General features: G+C 36.3%; 1 protein-coding gene across 1 annotated transcript in view; it reads right to left on the bottom strand.

Annotated features, from left to right (window-relative positions):
• Positions 1–2,278: 2,278 nt before the first annotated feature.
• DTD1 (D-aminoacyl-tRNA deacylase 1) overlaps positions 2,279–15,713 on the bottom strand; it is a 551,014-nt gene continuing 537,579 nt past the window's right edge. Inside the window, exon 6 of the mRNA XM_053712002.1 lies at positions 2,279–2,473. The gene's annotated coding sequence lies outside the window, so the exon portion shown is untranslated. The remainder of the gene's footprint in view (positions 2,474–15,713) is intronic.

Here is a 15,713-nt window from a genome sequence, read left to right as displayed (position 1 = left end):
AAATACAGACAATATACAGAGACAAATGAGGGAATAATCAGTGTCCTGAGCAGGACAGAAAAAAAAGTGATAAATATGAGCAATTTCACTTTAAAACCTTCTTAATGAATTTAAAAATGATAGATTAAAGAAAAACATCAAAGAAAATATGTATGCATAAAAAATACAGGCTCTTTTCGAATAAGGAAATTAATTCCTATCACAGAAACATTTAAGTGGTTTGCTAAAAGTTATGCAATAATGACCATTTGCAAAGTTCATAAAATGAATGGTAGTTAAAGATTTCCCGCTGCACTGCCAAATAAACTATCTGCATGAGTGGAGCGCGCAAAACTGAGTTGAGTGCGGGCCTCTATAGAAATATAAAAGCGGCAAAAAGCTGATCCGCTTTATAGGAAAGTGCTGCCATCTAGTGCTCTTGCTAATGTATAACGTTGTTGCTTCTTAACTTCCGCTTCAGGCGAATCTGAAGCGGAGTGGGTCAGAAGCAGCCTCTATGTATTTGGAGGTGTTTCTGAATAATGTGAATGCCATTTATGCGAGCATGATGAGTATACTTGGCGGGCATTTTTGCAATTCCTTTTTTTAGACATTTAATAGAAGTTTTTTTTTTTTTTTTTTTTTTTACATTTTATTTAATCAATGAGAAAACCTTGTTTTCTGATTTTACAAGTTTTTCTTCTAAAATCAAGAATATCACTGTGGCAAATGAATTGACATAACTTGCAGCATCTTATAATATCTTCTATATTGGGATTTTAACAGTTCCTATACTGTAAATTATGAAACCGCTGAGGTACAAGGTTTAAAATATGGGCAAAAGATATCAACAAATCTTTATGTTGAAGGGTCTTGATTAGTTTATTCTCAATTACAGTGTATTGAATTTGCGGTGGTCATCCAGTTTTGCTATTTGTTTAAAGGGACAGTCTAGTCAAAATTAAACATACATCACATTTGCTTTTCTTTCTTGGTATTCTTTGTGGAAAGCTAAACCTAGGTAGGCCTATATGCTAATTTCTGCACTGATTGGCTAAATGCAAGTCTGTCAAAAGCACTGAGATAAGGGGGCAGTCTGCAGAGGCTTAGCTACAAGGTAATCACAGATGTAAAAAGTATATTATTATAACCGTGTTGGTTATGCAAAACTGGGGAATGGGTAATAAAGGGATTATGAATTTATTTAAACAATAACATTTCTGGAGTAGACTGTCCCTTTAAGTTGTCTCCAATAAAAAGAATTAAAAAATAAATAAAATGGGCAAAAGTTCCAAACCTTATTGTAAAGAACGAGGTCTGTCTTTGCTAAATATATATTACTGTAAGAAGATGACAACACAAGTTTCTACCTTAGGACTTTAGTATTATTAAAAAAAAAGCTGTATAAACAATCTAGTTTGTCAATAAACAAGATGGAACGACAAACTGTTAAATCCTAATCACTACGCCACATTTGCTAAGAATGATCTTGTTTAAAAATACAAATAACTGTAACTTGCAATCACAAAAATGTGAGTAGGAAATAAATATGAGATAGAAATAACATTCTTCTATTTTGAAATTATTTCATGGTGCTGAGTCACTAAGATTCTGAGATATCAGCCTACCTAGCCTTACTCTTCAGCAAAACATACCAAAAGAACAAAGCAAATTTGATAAAAAGAGTGAATTGAAAAGTTGTTTAAAATTAAGCTCTTTATCTGAATCATGAACATTTAATTTTGGTTTTCTACTAAACAGAATAACAAACTAATTAGAAATATATATATATCAATATAGAGTGGACTCTTAGGGATACTATGATTAATGGCAACAATCATTAATCTTGATTTGAAGAATCTTAGAAAAATATACACAGAGCACAACCTGTTTAATGAAGGCAAAGAGATACAGAGAAAGATGTTTCTGCACAAATAATTGAGTTTAACATAAGTCTATATTATCAAACATTGAATATATATATATATATATATATATATATATATATATATATATATATATATATATATATATATATATATATATATATATATATATATAAATCTCAGAGAAAATATAGCTAACCAAACAGAATGTGAAGTCCTTGAACAGTATCATTTTCAGAATTCAAGTGAAGAATGGAGTAAAATACACACAAAGGGGGGGGGGGGGGGATACACTGCACCTGTTAAAAAGTTGTGTGCCTATTTATCTATTGATGTGGTTGGGAAAAAAAAAAAGATTTTCCTGTATCTTATGAAACAGATGGAAAGGACGATTGTTATGACAAGATGAAATATTAATTGTACAGTGTTTGTATTTATCGTTTTCTGAAACAAAGTTTGAATTCCTTTGGTTTTGTTTTCTCAACACAGAATTAGATAACATTGTAAGTTGTCCTCCATAGTCCATTAAAAAATAAAAAAACTATAAAGAAACTTTAGTGTCACAGGAATTCTTCAAACTTCGGTTTTGCCAACTGGGACCAGGTATTCTGAAAAAGAAAAAAGAAAACATTTTAGAAATGATATTAAAATATTGATAATGTTTGATATTTAAAGAATGTATAGCAGAATGTATAGCAGTATATCAGGTAACATGCAAATAAATAACAAGTATTAGTGAATAATGTAAGAACAAAAAATCTTCAGGATGTTCTTCACTTAATGATAAAATAAGAATGGAAACCTAGAATAAGATAAAATCTAAAAAAAAAGGTTAAACAATTTTAACTAAACATCATTCTGTTGTAATATACTATTGCATCCTTATGTGTTTACAAATATATTAAAGGGACAGTAAAGTCAAAATAAAATTTTCATTATGATTCAGATAGAGCATGCAATTTTTTAACCCCTTGACGACCACAACATACCATTTACGTCGCCGGTTATTGAGGGATTGTGTGGCTATAATAATGCGGGTCATACCACAAGCGGCAAGACCGCGCTATTAAACCCTCCCTCCGGAAGACTTTCTAGAATTATTTTGAAAGTGGCAACCCCATAGAAAGACCAGTGATATACAGGGTATGGGGTTAAATACATACAAAGAAATCCATATCTTGACAAGGCTAAGGGGAGCGGCAGGCACTACACATTTTATTGAAACATCTTAAAAAGCAGACATGGCAGGAACGGTGGACAGACAGTATGAGGCATTTCGCACCCCCCTACAGACACTTACTCATAGACTACAGTCTTGGGGCGGTAGTTATCAACGTGTCTATTTTACTTGCCTTCGCCGGCCCAATACGCCCGCCTAAGCTCGCCTCACATCGCCGCCGCGGACCTGCAAAAATTTGCCTAAGTTATCAAAAAAGCTGTCAAAAAGCCACGCACCAAGTACGGGGCGATGAGCAGCGGACTGTGAGAGTTATCACTCATCCAATCTCGCTGCTCTTCGGCTTTTTTACAGCTTTCTTGCTAGCCTGTCACTAAGCACCCACAATAAACTACACTGTTCTAACCCCTATACCGGCGCCCCCGGAGCCCCCCGCAACTCAATAAAGTTAGTAACCCCTAAACCGCCGCTCCTAGACCCCGCCGCAACTCTTATAAATGTATTAACCCCTAAACCACCGCTCCCGGACACCGCCGCAACCTACATTATACCTAGTAACCCCTATCCTGCCCCCCCTATACCGTCGCCCTCTATAATAAAGTTATTAACCCTTATCCTGCTGATCCCGCACCTTGCCGCAACTAAATAAATAGTTTAACCCCTAAACTGCCGCTCCCTGACCCTGCCGCAACTATAATATATGTATTAACCCCTAAACCGCCGCTCCCTGACCCCGCCGCAACCTATATTAAATTTATTAACCCCTATCCTGCCCCCCCTACACCGTCGCCACCTATAATACATTTATTAACCCCTATCCTGCCCCCCACTACACCGCCGCCACTGTAATAAAATTATTAACCCCTAAACCTAAGTCTAACACTAACCCTAACACCCCCCTAACTTAAATATTAATTAAATAAAGCTAAATAATATTTCTATTATGAACTAAATTAATCCTATTTAAAACTAAATACTTACCTATAAAATAAACCCTAATATAGCTACAATATAAATAATAATTATATTGTAGCTATGTTAGGATTTATTTTTATTTTACAGGTAACTTTCAATTTATTTTAACTAGGTACAATAGCTATTAAATAGTTATTAACTATTTAATAGCTTACCTAGCTAAAATAAAGAGAAATTTACCTGTAAAATAAAAACTAACCTAAGTTACAATTACACCTAACACTACACTATCATTAAATAAATTATTCCTATTTAAAACTAAATACTTACCTGTAAAATAAAGCATAAGATAGCTACAATATAACTAATAATTACATTGTAGCTATCTTAGGATTTATATTTATTTTACAGGCAACTTTGTATTTATTTTAGCTAGTTAGAATAGTTATTAAATAGTTATTAACTATTTAATAACTACCTAGCTAAAAGAAATACAAAATTACCTGTAAAATAAATCCTAACCTAAGTTACAATTAAACCTAACACTACACTATCATTCAATAAATTAAATAAATTAAATACAAATAACTACAATTAAATACAATTACATAAACTAACTAAAGTACAAAAAATAAAAAAAGCTAAGTTACAAAAAATAAAAAAATAGGTTACAAACATTTAAAAAATATTACAACAATTTTAAGCTAATTACACCTAATCTAAGCCCCCTAATAAAATAACAAAGCCCCCCAAAATAAAAAAATTCCCTACTCTATTCTACATTAAAAAAGTTCAAAGCTCTTTTACCTTACCAGCCCTTAAAAGGGCCTTTTGTGGGGCATGCCCCAATGAATTCAGCTCTTTTGCCTGTAAAATAAAAATACAACCCCCCCAACATTAAAACCCACCACCTACATACCCCAATCTAACCCAAAGCCCCCTTAAAATAACCTAACACTAATCCCCTGAAGATCATCCTACCTTTAGTCGTCTTCACTCAGCCGAGCCACCGATGGAACTGAAGAGGAGATCCGGAGCGGCAGAAGTGATCCTCCAAGGGGCTCTGAAGAAATCTTCCATCCGATGAAGTGATCCTCCAGGCGGCGCTGAAGAAGTCTTCTATCCGGGCGATGTCATCTTCCAAGCGGCGCTGAAGAAGTCTTCTATCCGGGCGATGTCATCTTTCAAGCGGGGTCTTCAATCTTCATCCCGCCGACGCGGAACATCCTTCTTTCTCGACGGACTACCGATGAATGAAGGCTCCTTTAAGGGACGTCATCCAAGATGGCGTCCCTTCAATTCCGATTGGCTGATAGGATTCTATCAGCCAATCGGAATTAAGGTAGGAAAAATCTGATTGGCTGATTGAATCAGCCAATCAGATTGAAGTTCAATCCGATTGGCTGATCCAGGCTGATTCAATCAGCCAATCAGATTTTTCCTACCTTAATTCTGATTGGCTGATAGAATCCTATCAGCCAATCGGAATTGAAGGGACGCCATCTTGGCGGATGGAAGATTTCTTCAGCGCCCCTTGGAGGATCACTTCTGCCGCTCCGGATCTCCTCTTCAGTTCCATCGGTGGCTCGGCTGAGTGAAGACGACTAAAGGTAGGATGATCTTCAGGGGATTAGTGTTAGGTTATTTTAAGGGGGGTTTGGGCTAGATTAGGGGTATGTGGGTGGTGGGTTTTAATGTTGGGGGGTTGTATTTTTCTTTCACAGGCAAAAGAGCTGAATTCTTTGGGGCATGCCCCACAAAAGGCCCTTTTAAGGGCTGGTAAGGTAAAAGAGCTTTGAACTTTTTTAATGTAGAATAGGGTAGGGAATTTTTTTATTTTGGGGGGCTTTGTTATTTTATTAGGGGGCTTAGATTAGGTGTAATTAGCTTAAAATTGTTGTAATATTTTTTAAAGGTTTGTAACCTATTTTTTTATTATTTGTAACTTAGCTTTTTTTATTTTTTGTACTTTAGTTAGTTTATGTAATTGTATTTAATTGTAGTTATTTGTATTTAATTTATTTAATGATAGTGTAGTGTTAGGTTTAATTGTAACTTAGGTTAGGATTTATTTTACAGGTAATTTTGTATTTCTTTTAGCTAGGTAGTTATTAAATAGTTAATAACTATTTAATAACTATTCTAACTAGCTAAAATAAATACAAAGTTGCCTGTAAAATAAATATAAATCCTAAGGCCTAGATTTGGAGTTTGGCGGTAGCCGTGAAAACCAGCGTTAGAGGCTCCTAACGCTGGTTTTAGGCTACCTCCGGTATTTGGAGTCACTCAAAAAAGGGTCTAACGCTCACTTTTCAGCCGCGACTTTTCCATACCGCAGATCCCCTTACGTCAATTGCGTATCCTATCTTTTCAATGGGATTTTTCTAACTCCGGTATTTAGAGTCGTGGCTGATGTGAGCGTTAGAAATCTAACGACAAAACTCCAGCCACTGAAAAAAGTCAGTAGTTAAGAGCTTTCTGGGCTAACGCCGGTTCATAAAGCTCTTAACTACTGTACTCTAAAGTACACTAACACCCATAAACTACCTATGTACCCCTAAACCGAGGTCCCCCCACATCGCCGCCACTCGATTAAATTTTTTTAACCGCCACCTATGTTATACTTATGTACCCCTAATCTGCTGCCCCTAACACCGCCGACCCCTATATTATATTTATTAACCCCTAATATGCCCCCCACAACGTCGCCTACACCTGCCTACACTTATTAACCCCTAATCTGCCGAGCGGACCGCACCGCTATCATAATAAAGTTATTAACCCCTAATCCGCCTCACTAACCCTATAATAAATAGTATTAACCCCTAATCTGCCCTCCCTAACATCGCCGACACCTAAATTCAAACATTAACCCCTAATCTGCCGACTGGAGCTCACCGCTATTCTAATAAATGTATTAACCCCTAAAGCTAAGTCTAACCCTAACACTAACACCCCCTAAATTAAATATAATTTAAATCTAACGAAATTAATTATCTCTTATTAAATAAATTATTCCTATTTAAAGCTAAATACTTACCTGTAAAATAAACCCTATTATAGCTACAATATAAATTATAATTATATTATAGCTATTTTAGGATTTATATTTATTTTACAGGTAACTTTGTATTTATTTTAACCAGGTACAATAGCTATTAGATAGTTAAGAACTATTTAATAGCTAAAATAGTTAAAATAATTACAAAATTACCTGTAAAATAAATCCTAACCTAAATTACAATTAAACCTAACACTATACTATCATTAAATTAATTAAATAAAATACCTACAATTACCTACAATTAAACCTAACACTACACTAGCAATACATTAATTAAATACAATACCTAAAAATAACTACAATGAAATAAACTAACTAAAGTACAAAAAATAAAAAAGAACTAAGTTACAAAAAATAAAAAAATATTTACATACATAAGAAAAATCTTACAACAATTTTAAACTAATTACACCTACTCTAAGCCCCCTAATAAAATAACAAAGCCCCCCAAAATAAAAAATGCCCTACCCTATTCTAAATTACTAAAGTTCAAAGCTCTTTTACCTTACCAGCCCTGAACAGGGCCCTTTGCGGGGCATGCCCCAAAGAATTCAGCTCTTTTGCCTGTAAAAAAAAACATACAATACCCCCCCCCAACATTACAACCCACCAACCACATACCCCTAATCTAACCCAAACCCCCCTTAAATAAACCTAACACTAAGCCCCTGAAGATCTTCCTACCTTGTCTTCACCTCACCGGGTATCACACCGATCCGTGCTGGCTCCGATATCTTCATCCAACCCAAGAGGGGGCTAGACATCCATCATCCGATGGCTGAAGAAGTCCAGAAGAGGGTCCAAAGTCTTCATCCTATCTGGGAAGAAGAGTAGATCCGGACCGGCAACCATCTTCTTCCAAGCAGCATCTTCTATCTTCATCCGATGAGGACCGGCTCCATCCTGAAGACCTCCACCGCGGACCCATCTTCATCCGGCGACGTCCAACTGAAGAATGACGGTTCCTTTAAGGGACGTCATCCAAGATGGCGTCCCTCGAATTCCGATTGGCTGATAGGATTCTATCAGCCAATCGGAATTAAGGTAGGAATATTCTGATTGGCTGATGGAATCAGCCAATCAGAATCAAGTTCAATCCTATTGGCTGATTGGATCAGCCAATCTGATTGAACTTTATTCTGATTGGCTGATTCCATCAGCCAATCAGAATATTCCTACCTTAATTCCGATTGCCTGATAGAATCCTATCAGCCAATCGGAATTCGAGGGACGCCATCTTGGGTAATGTCATTTAAAGGAACCGTCATTCGTCGTTCAGTCGTCGGCCAGGATGGATGTTCCGCGTCGGAGGTCTTCAGGATGCTGCCGCTCCGCTCCGGATGGATGACTATAGAAGATCCCGCTTGGATGAAGACTTCAATCGGATGGAAGACCTCTTCTGCCCCGCTTGGATGAAGACTTCTACCGGATGGAGGACCTCTTCTTGCTCCGCTTGGATGAAGAATTTGGCTCGGCTGGGTGAAGACGACTCAAGGTAGGGAGATCTTCAGGGGCTTAGTGTTAGGTTTATTTAAGGGGGGTTTGGGTTAGATTAGGGGTATGTGGGTGGTGGGTTGTAATGTTGGGGGGGTATTGTATGTTTTTTTTTTACAGGCAAAAGAGCTGAACTTCTTGGGGCATGCCACGCAAAGGGCCCTGTTCAGGGCTGGTAAGGTAAAAGAGCTTTGAACTTTAGTAATTTAGAATAGGGTAGGGCATTTTTTTATTTTGGGGGGCTTTGTTATTTTATTAGGGGGCTTAGAGTAGGTGTAATTAGTTTAAAATTGTTGTAATATATTTCTAATGTTTGTAAATATTTTTTTTATTTTTTGTAACTTAGTTCTTTTTTATTTTTTGTACTTTAGTTAGTTTATTTAATTGTATTTATTTGTAGGAATTGTATTTAATTTATTTATTGATAGTGTAGTGTTAGGTTTAATTGTAACTTAGGTTAGGATTTATTTTACAGGTAATTTTGTAATTATTTTAACTATTTTAGCTATTAAATAGTTCTTAACTATTTAATAGCTATTGTACCTGGTTAAAATAAATACAAAGTTACCTGTAAAATAAATATTAATCCTAAAATAGCTATAATATAAATATAATTTATATTGTAGCTATATTAGGATTTATTTTACAGGTAAGTATTTAGCTTTAAATAGGAATAATTTATTTAATAAGAGTTAATTAATTTTGTTAGATTAAAATTATATTTAATTTAGGGGGGTGTTAGGGTTAGACTTAGCTTTAGGGGTTAATACATTTATTAGAATAGCGGTGAGCTCCAGTCGGCAGATTAGGGGTTAATAATTGAAGTTAGGTGTCGGCGATGTTAGGGAGGGCAGATTAGGGGTTAATACTATTTATGATAGGGTTAGTGAGGCGGATTAGGGGTTAATAACTTTATAATAATAGCGGTGCGGTCCGGTCGGCAGATTAGGGGTTAATAAGTGTAGACAGGTGGAGGCGACGTTGTGGGGGGCAGATTAGGGGTTAATAAATATAGGTTCAAGGATTAGCAGCACTCCAAAAGGTAGAGTAAAACACAGTCTTTTATTCTTAAGGTTTAAAAATTCAAAAAGATACACACAAGAAATAGTGCAATGCAGCACAGCACAGCACAGCACATCAGAAAAAAAGGTTACATGGAAGGGGAGCGAGGTCCTGACATGTTTCGTGCTATTCAGCACTTAATCATAGGATCCTGAATTTGGTTGAATTTTTAAACCTTAAGAATAAAAGACTGTGTTTTACTCTACCTTTTGGAGTGCTGCTAATCCTTGAACCTGTATTCTACGAAGCCTGCTCGGCTTCCTTCAGCTGGCACCCCGCCACAAGTACATTTCTTCAGACCGGCCTTTTGAGGACTGCAATTGGCTAGCTACCTACACATCTCCTAAGCTGTAGCTACGTCATCCCCCATGCACCGGTTAATAAATATAATATAGGGGTCGGCGATGTTAGGGCAGCAGATTAGGGGTACATAGGGATAATGTAAGTAGCGGCGGTTTACGGAGCGGCAGATTAGGGGTTAATAATAATATGCAGGGGTCAGCGATAGCGGGGGCGGCAGATTAGGGGTTAATAAGTGTAAGGTTAGGGGTGTTTAGACTCGGGGTACATGTTAGGGTGTTAGGTGCAGACGTAGGAAGTGTTTCCCCATAGCAAACAATGGGGCTGCGTTAGGAGCTGAACGCGGCTGTTTTGTAGGTGTTAGGTTTTTTTTCAGCTCAAACAGCCCCATTGTTTCCTATGGGGGAATCGTGCACGAGCACGTTTTTGAGGCTGGCCGCTTGCGTAAGCAACTCTGGTATCGAGAGTTGAAGTTGCGTTAAATATGCTCTACGCTCCTTTTTTGGAGCCTAACGCTGACATTATATGGACTCTCAATACCAGAGTTATTTTTATGGTGCGGCCAGAAAAAAGCCGGCGTTAGCTACGCGGGTCCTTACCGACAAAACTCTAAATCTAGCCGTAAGATAGCTACAATGTAATTATTCATTACATTGTAGCTATCTTAGGGTTTATTTTACAGGTAAGTATTTAGTTTTAAATAGGAATAATTTATTTAATGATAGTGTAGTGTTAGGTGTAATTGTAACTTAGGTTAGTTTTTATTTTACAGGTAAATTTCTCTTTATTTTAGATAGGTAAGCTATTAAATAGTTAATAACTATTGAATAGCTATTGTACCTAGTTAAAATAAATTGAAAGTTACCTGTAAAATAAAAATAAATCCTAACATAGCTACAATATAATTATTATTTATATTGTAGCTATATTAGGGTTTATTTTATAGGTAAGTATTTAGTTTTAAATAGGATTAATTTAGTTAATAATAGAAATATTATTTAGATTTATTTAATTAATATTTAAGTTAGGGGGGTGTTAGGGTTAGTGTTAGACTTAGGTTTAGGGGTTAATAATTTTATTACAGTGGCGGCGGTGTAGTGGGGGGCAGGATAGGGGTTAATAAATGTATTATAGGTGGCGACGGTGTAGGGGGGGCAGATTAGGGGTTAATAAATTTAATATAGGTTGCGGCAGGGTCCGGGAGCGGCGGTTTAGGGGTTAATACATTTATTATAGTTGCGGCAGGGTCAGGGAGCGGCGGTTTAGGGGTTAATATGTATAGAGTAGCTTGCGGTGGGCTCCGGGAGCAGCGGTTTAGGGGTTAACATATTTATTATAGTGGTGGTGGGCTCCGGGAGCGGCGGTTTAGGGGGTAATAACTTTATTTAGTTGCGGCGGTGTAGGGGGGGCAGATTAGGGGTGTTTAGACTCGGGGTACATGTTAGGGTGTTAGGTGCAGAAATCTCCCATAGGAATCAATGGGATGTCTGTCAGCAGCGAACTTGTACTTTCGCTATGGTCAGACTCCCATTGATTCCTATGGGATCCGCCGCCTCCAGGGCGGCGGATTGAAAACTAGGTACGCTGGGCCGTAAAAGTGCCGAGCGTACCTGCTAGTTTTTTGATAACTAGCAAAAGTAGTCAGATTGTGCCGCACTTGAGTGCGGAACATCTGGAGTGACGTAAGAATCGATCTGTGTCGGACTGAGTCCGGCGGATCGAAGCTTACGTCACAAAATTCAACTTTTTCCGGTCTCTAGCCTTTGATAACTAAGGCGAATCAGCCTCGCCACAAATACGCTGCGCTGAATTCCAGCGTATTTGAGGTTGACGGCTTGATAACTAGGCCCCTTGGTCTTACGTATAGAATAAATAAGTAAAAAGGCGCTAGAGTCAATAACTTCTATGCCTCTTCTTCAAACTATCTTCTTCCTAGATAGTATAGTAAAAATATTTGAAAAAATGGGGTGAAGATGAGGCGCTAAAAGAAGCACTAGAAGTTAATGATCTATGGATTAGTATACAATAAGTGTACCTTCCCCGTTAAATTTTTAGAGGTGTATGTTCCCTGGATATTATTTTGTGAAATGTCAATTTTTGATACTATGCAATTTTATGCTCACTATGAACCAAAAGGAATAAAGGTATTTGTATGTGTAGAAAATGCACTTGATAGATTACAAAATTTTCTATAACAATTTATTATACCTCATAAAAACTCATCTCTGAAAATAGTATAGAATGAATATGGTAAACTTCCTTCATAAAAAACAAGAAAATAAAAAATAGAAAATAAAAATTAGTGTTGCAACACTAAAAATAGAACTCTAAAAATGTGTTTACTTAAAACCAAGCTAGCATGTATAGGGAAATAAAAAAATCACAATAGAAATTCCACAATATAAATTTTCCCAATTAGATGCGTTATGGGCTCTATTTAATTTCTATATACAAAATCATTTAAAAGTCGCTACTTCTAGCGTATTTGAAATCCAAACTCTGTTTGTGCAATTGTAGCAATGCCTCTTGTTGCAACAATGTTTGTTCAAATTTTAGCAATGTCTTTTTAGTTGTAACAATGTCTTTCTTTAGTACATGTCAGTTATTGTCCACAAAAGTATAGGATGCGTATTCGTTATTTTAGGAGATCAGTTTCTGATACTTAATCGGATAATGTGTTATATTAATATACAGCTATGGATGATTGTATCTTTTCTAGAAGTATTTCTTCAGTCAAAAGCTCGTTCACTAAAAAAAATTTGTTCAGGTGTGTCAAGTGATGTCACACCGTATCGGGCCGGTTCTCTTACCATATATTCAGTCCCGTTGTAATACGTTCTCTGTGGTCATCCGTACAAGCTCTTCCGAGAAATTTGGCTCGGATAAGTGCGTAGGGGACAAAGTGTTTATGATAGGTAAGCTTACCCTGTGCCGTATCTCCCAGGACCGTTGGACATTTACACACACATCGGCGGTAGGAGCGAATAATGATCACGTCACACTTTTATCAGCTTGATTACTCCGTAACTTGTGCAAGTTATTCGTGACTCCTGAGGCAACTTGAACCTGCACTAAAGTACTGAATGTACGCAGGTATATATCTCCTCAATTGAAAAATTTCTCTTATGTACAGACAAGAGGTTTCTTTCTGTATATACTCCAAAGCTTCAGTCCTTGTCTTTATCCACAGGGGATACAGGATCTCACACTTTCATCAACGCGTTTCACCAGGTGCTCTGGCTTTATCAAGATGCTGTGTGAATATCAGGTCCTCCTTTAAATGGCAATGATCTGATTTTCATTGGTTTGCCTGTCACACCCTCTTATTCTAATTGACTCCATAGACTGTATATGTAACTCGATCTTATTTAGTTACTACTTAAAATATTCAAGCAATTTTTATGATGTTTTCCGTATGGCAAAGTTTGTTCCTATCATCGATACTATTTTATTAAGCATCCGTTTCCTTTTGTTTTTTCAGCGGCTTAATTTCAAACAGGCTAGCTCTTTTTAGCCCAATATCTCCGTTTATAATGCTCTCCATATAGAGGCATTTGTTATACATATTTTTAAGCATATATTTTACTTTTGATTTTGTAACTACATTAATTATTTAACTTTATAACCCCTGTCACTATTCATTAAGAATGTGACTATCCAAATTTATATATCACTGGCTTGACCCCGATTGTGTATTAGAGTTATTCTATATGTGGTCCCTTGAAAAGGATTGTGTATCGATTAATACCTTCCTAATTTGGGGTATAGCATCTATCGGAACTAAGCCAGCATATACTGACATGCAATAGCTATATAAACAGGTCTATGTATTAAGAAGAAAGTGCAGATTAAGTAGATGCAAGGTATACTCATACATACAGTTGAAACTTATAGAGGCAGATGTAAAGGTCAGGTCTAAATAATGGAGTGGAGTGTGCTGATATTTCACAGTAATTCCCTCGATTTGTGAATGCCTTAGTAAATATTTATCATTATATCCCTATGGTGGTGAAAAAATTGTGAATTATGTGATTCATATCTATCTCCATTACGTTGTCTCCATTCAAATGTAGTGCTAACTGTCCTAGATACAAAAAATATATATTTACCTAAATATCGATTAATGGGTGTATTTATATTTTAAGATATACTGTGTATAATGGAGAATGTGCATAAATCTTCATATGTGTCTCAAAAACTGTCAAATGTTACTCCATAAAATTTAAAAGTTATAAAAATATTAGAAAATATTATATCCAGCCAAGGTTGTATAAAAATGTGACTTAACTAACAGACGGCTAGATTATGAGTTTTGCGTTATGAGTGAAAAAGCTTCATAACGCTGCTTTTTCACTACCGCTGGTATTACGAGTCTTGTAGCTACAGCTGTACCGCACACTTTTTTGGCCGTCACGCAACGTAACTACCGCACTTTTTAAAAAGTCCTTTTTCAATGGGACTTCCACAGCGCCGGTATTACGAGTTTGCCTGTCCGGCCAAAAAGTGAGCGGTACAGCCTATAACTACAAGATCCGTACAGTAAACTGAAAGTCAGTAGTTATGGTTTTTACGTTACAGAGCTGTACCATAAAACTCATAACTAAAGTGTTACAAAGTACACTAACACCCATAAACTACCTATTAACCCCTAAACCGAGGCCCTCCCGCATAGCAAACACTAAAACAAAATAATTAACCCCTAATCTGCCGCTCCAGACATAGCCGCCACTATAATAAACATATTAACCCCTAAACCGCCGCACTCGCGTATCGTAAACACTAGTTAAATATTATTAACCCCTAATCTGCTGCCCCCAATGTCGTCGCCACCAACTTACACTTATTAACCCCTAATCTGCTGCCCCCAAAATCACTGCCACCTAACTACATTTATTAACCCCTAATCTGCTGCCCCAATGTCGCCACCACTATACTAAAGTTATTAACCCATAAACCTAACCCTAACGTAACCCTAGCCCTAGCACCCACTAACTTTAACAAAATTAAAATAACCCCAAATAAAAATTACAATTAATACCTAAATTATTCCTATTTAAAAGTAAATAAATACTTACCTATAAAATACAACCTAAGCTAGCTACAATATAACTAATATTTATATTGTATCTAGCTTATGTTTTTTTTATTTCACAGGTAAGTTTGTATTTATTTTTAACTAGGTAGACTAGTTAGTAAATAGTTATCAACTATTTACTAGCTACCTAGTCAAAATTAATACAAATTTACCTGTAAAATAAAACCTAACCTGTCTTACACTAAAACCTAACATTACACTAAAATTAAATAAATTAAATTTGTCAAAATACATTTATCTAAATTACAAAAAATAATAAACACTAAATTACACAAAATAAAAAAAGAAATTATTAAATATTTAAACTAATTACACCTAATCTAATAGCCCTATCAAAATAAAAAAGCCCCCCCCCCAAATAAAAAAAACCCTAGCCTACACTAAACTGCCAATGGCCCTTAAAAGGACCTTTTGCGGGGCATTTTCCCAAAGAAATCAGCTCTTTTACCTGAAAAAAATATATACAAACAACCCCCCAAAAGTAAAACCCACCACCTACATAACCAAACCCCCCCAAAAAACTACCTAAAAAACCTAAGCACCCCATTGCCCTGAAAAGAGCATTTGAATAGGTATTGCCCTTAAAAGGGCATTTAGCTTTTTTACGTTGCCAAAAGTCCCTAATCTAAAATAAAAACCCACCCAATAAACCCTTAAAAAAAATTAACACTAACCCCCAAAGATCTACTTACAGTTTTTAAAGACCGGACATACATCCTCATCCAGTCGGGATAAGTCTTC

The sequence above is a fragment of the Bombina bombina genome, chromosome 4 (assembly GCF_027579735.1).
Source record: "Bombina bombina isolate aBomBom1 chromosome 4, aBomBom1.pri, whole genome shotgun sequence".
In the NCBI taxonomy this organism is placed as follows: domain Eukaryota; kingdom Metazoa; phylum Chordata; class Amphibia; order Anura; family Bombinatoridae; genus Bombina; species Bombina bombina.
This window is presented reverse-complemented; position numbering and strand designations above follow the sequence as displayed.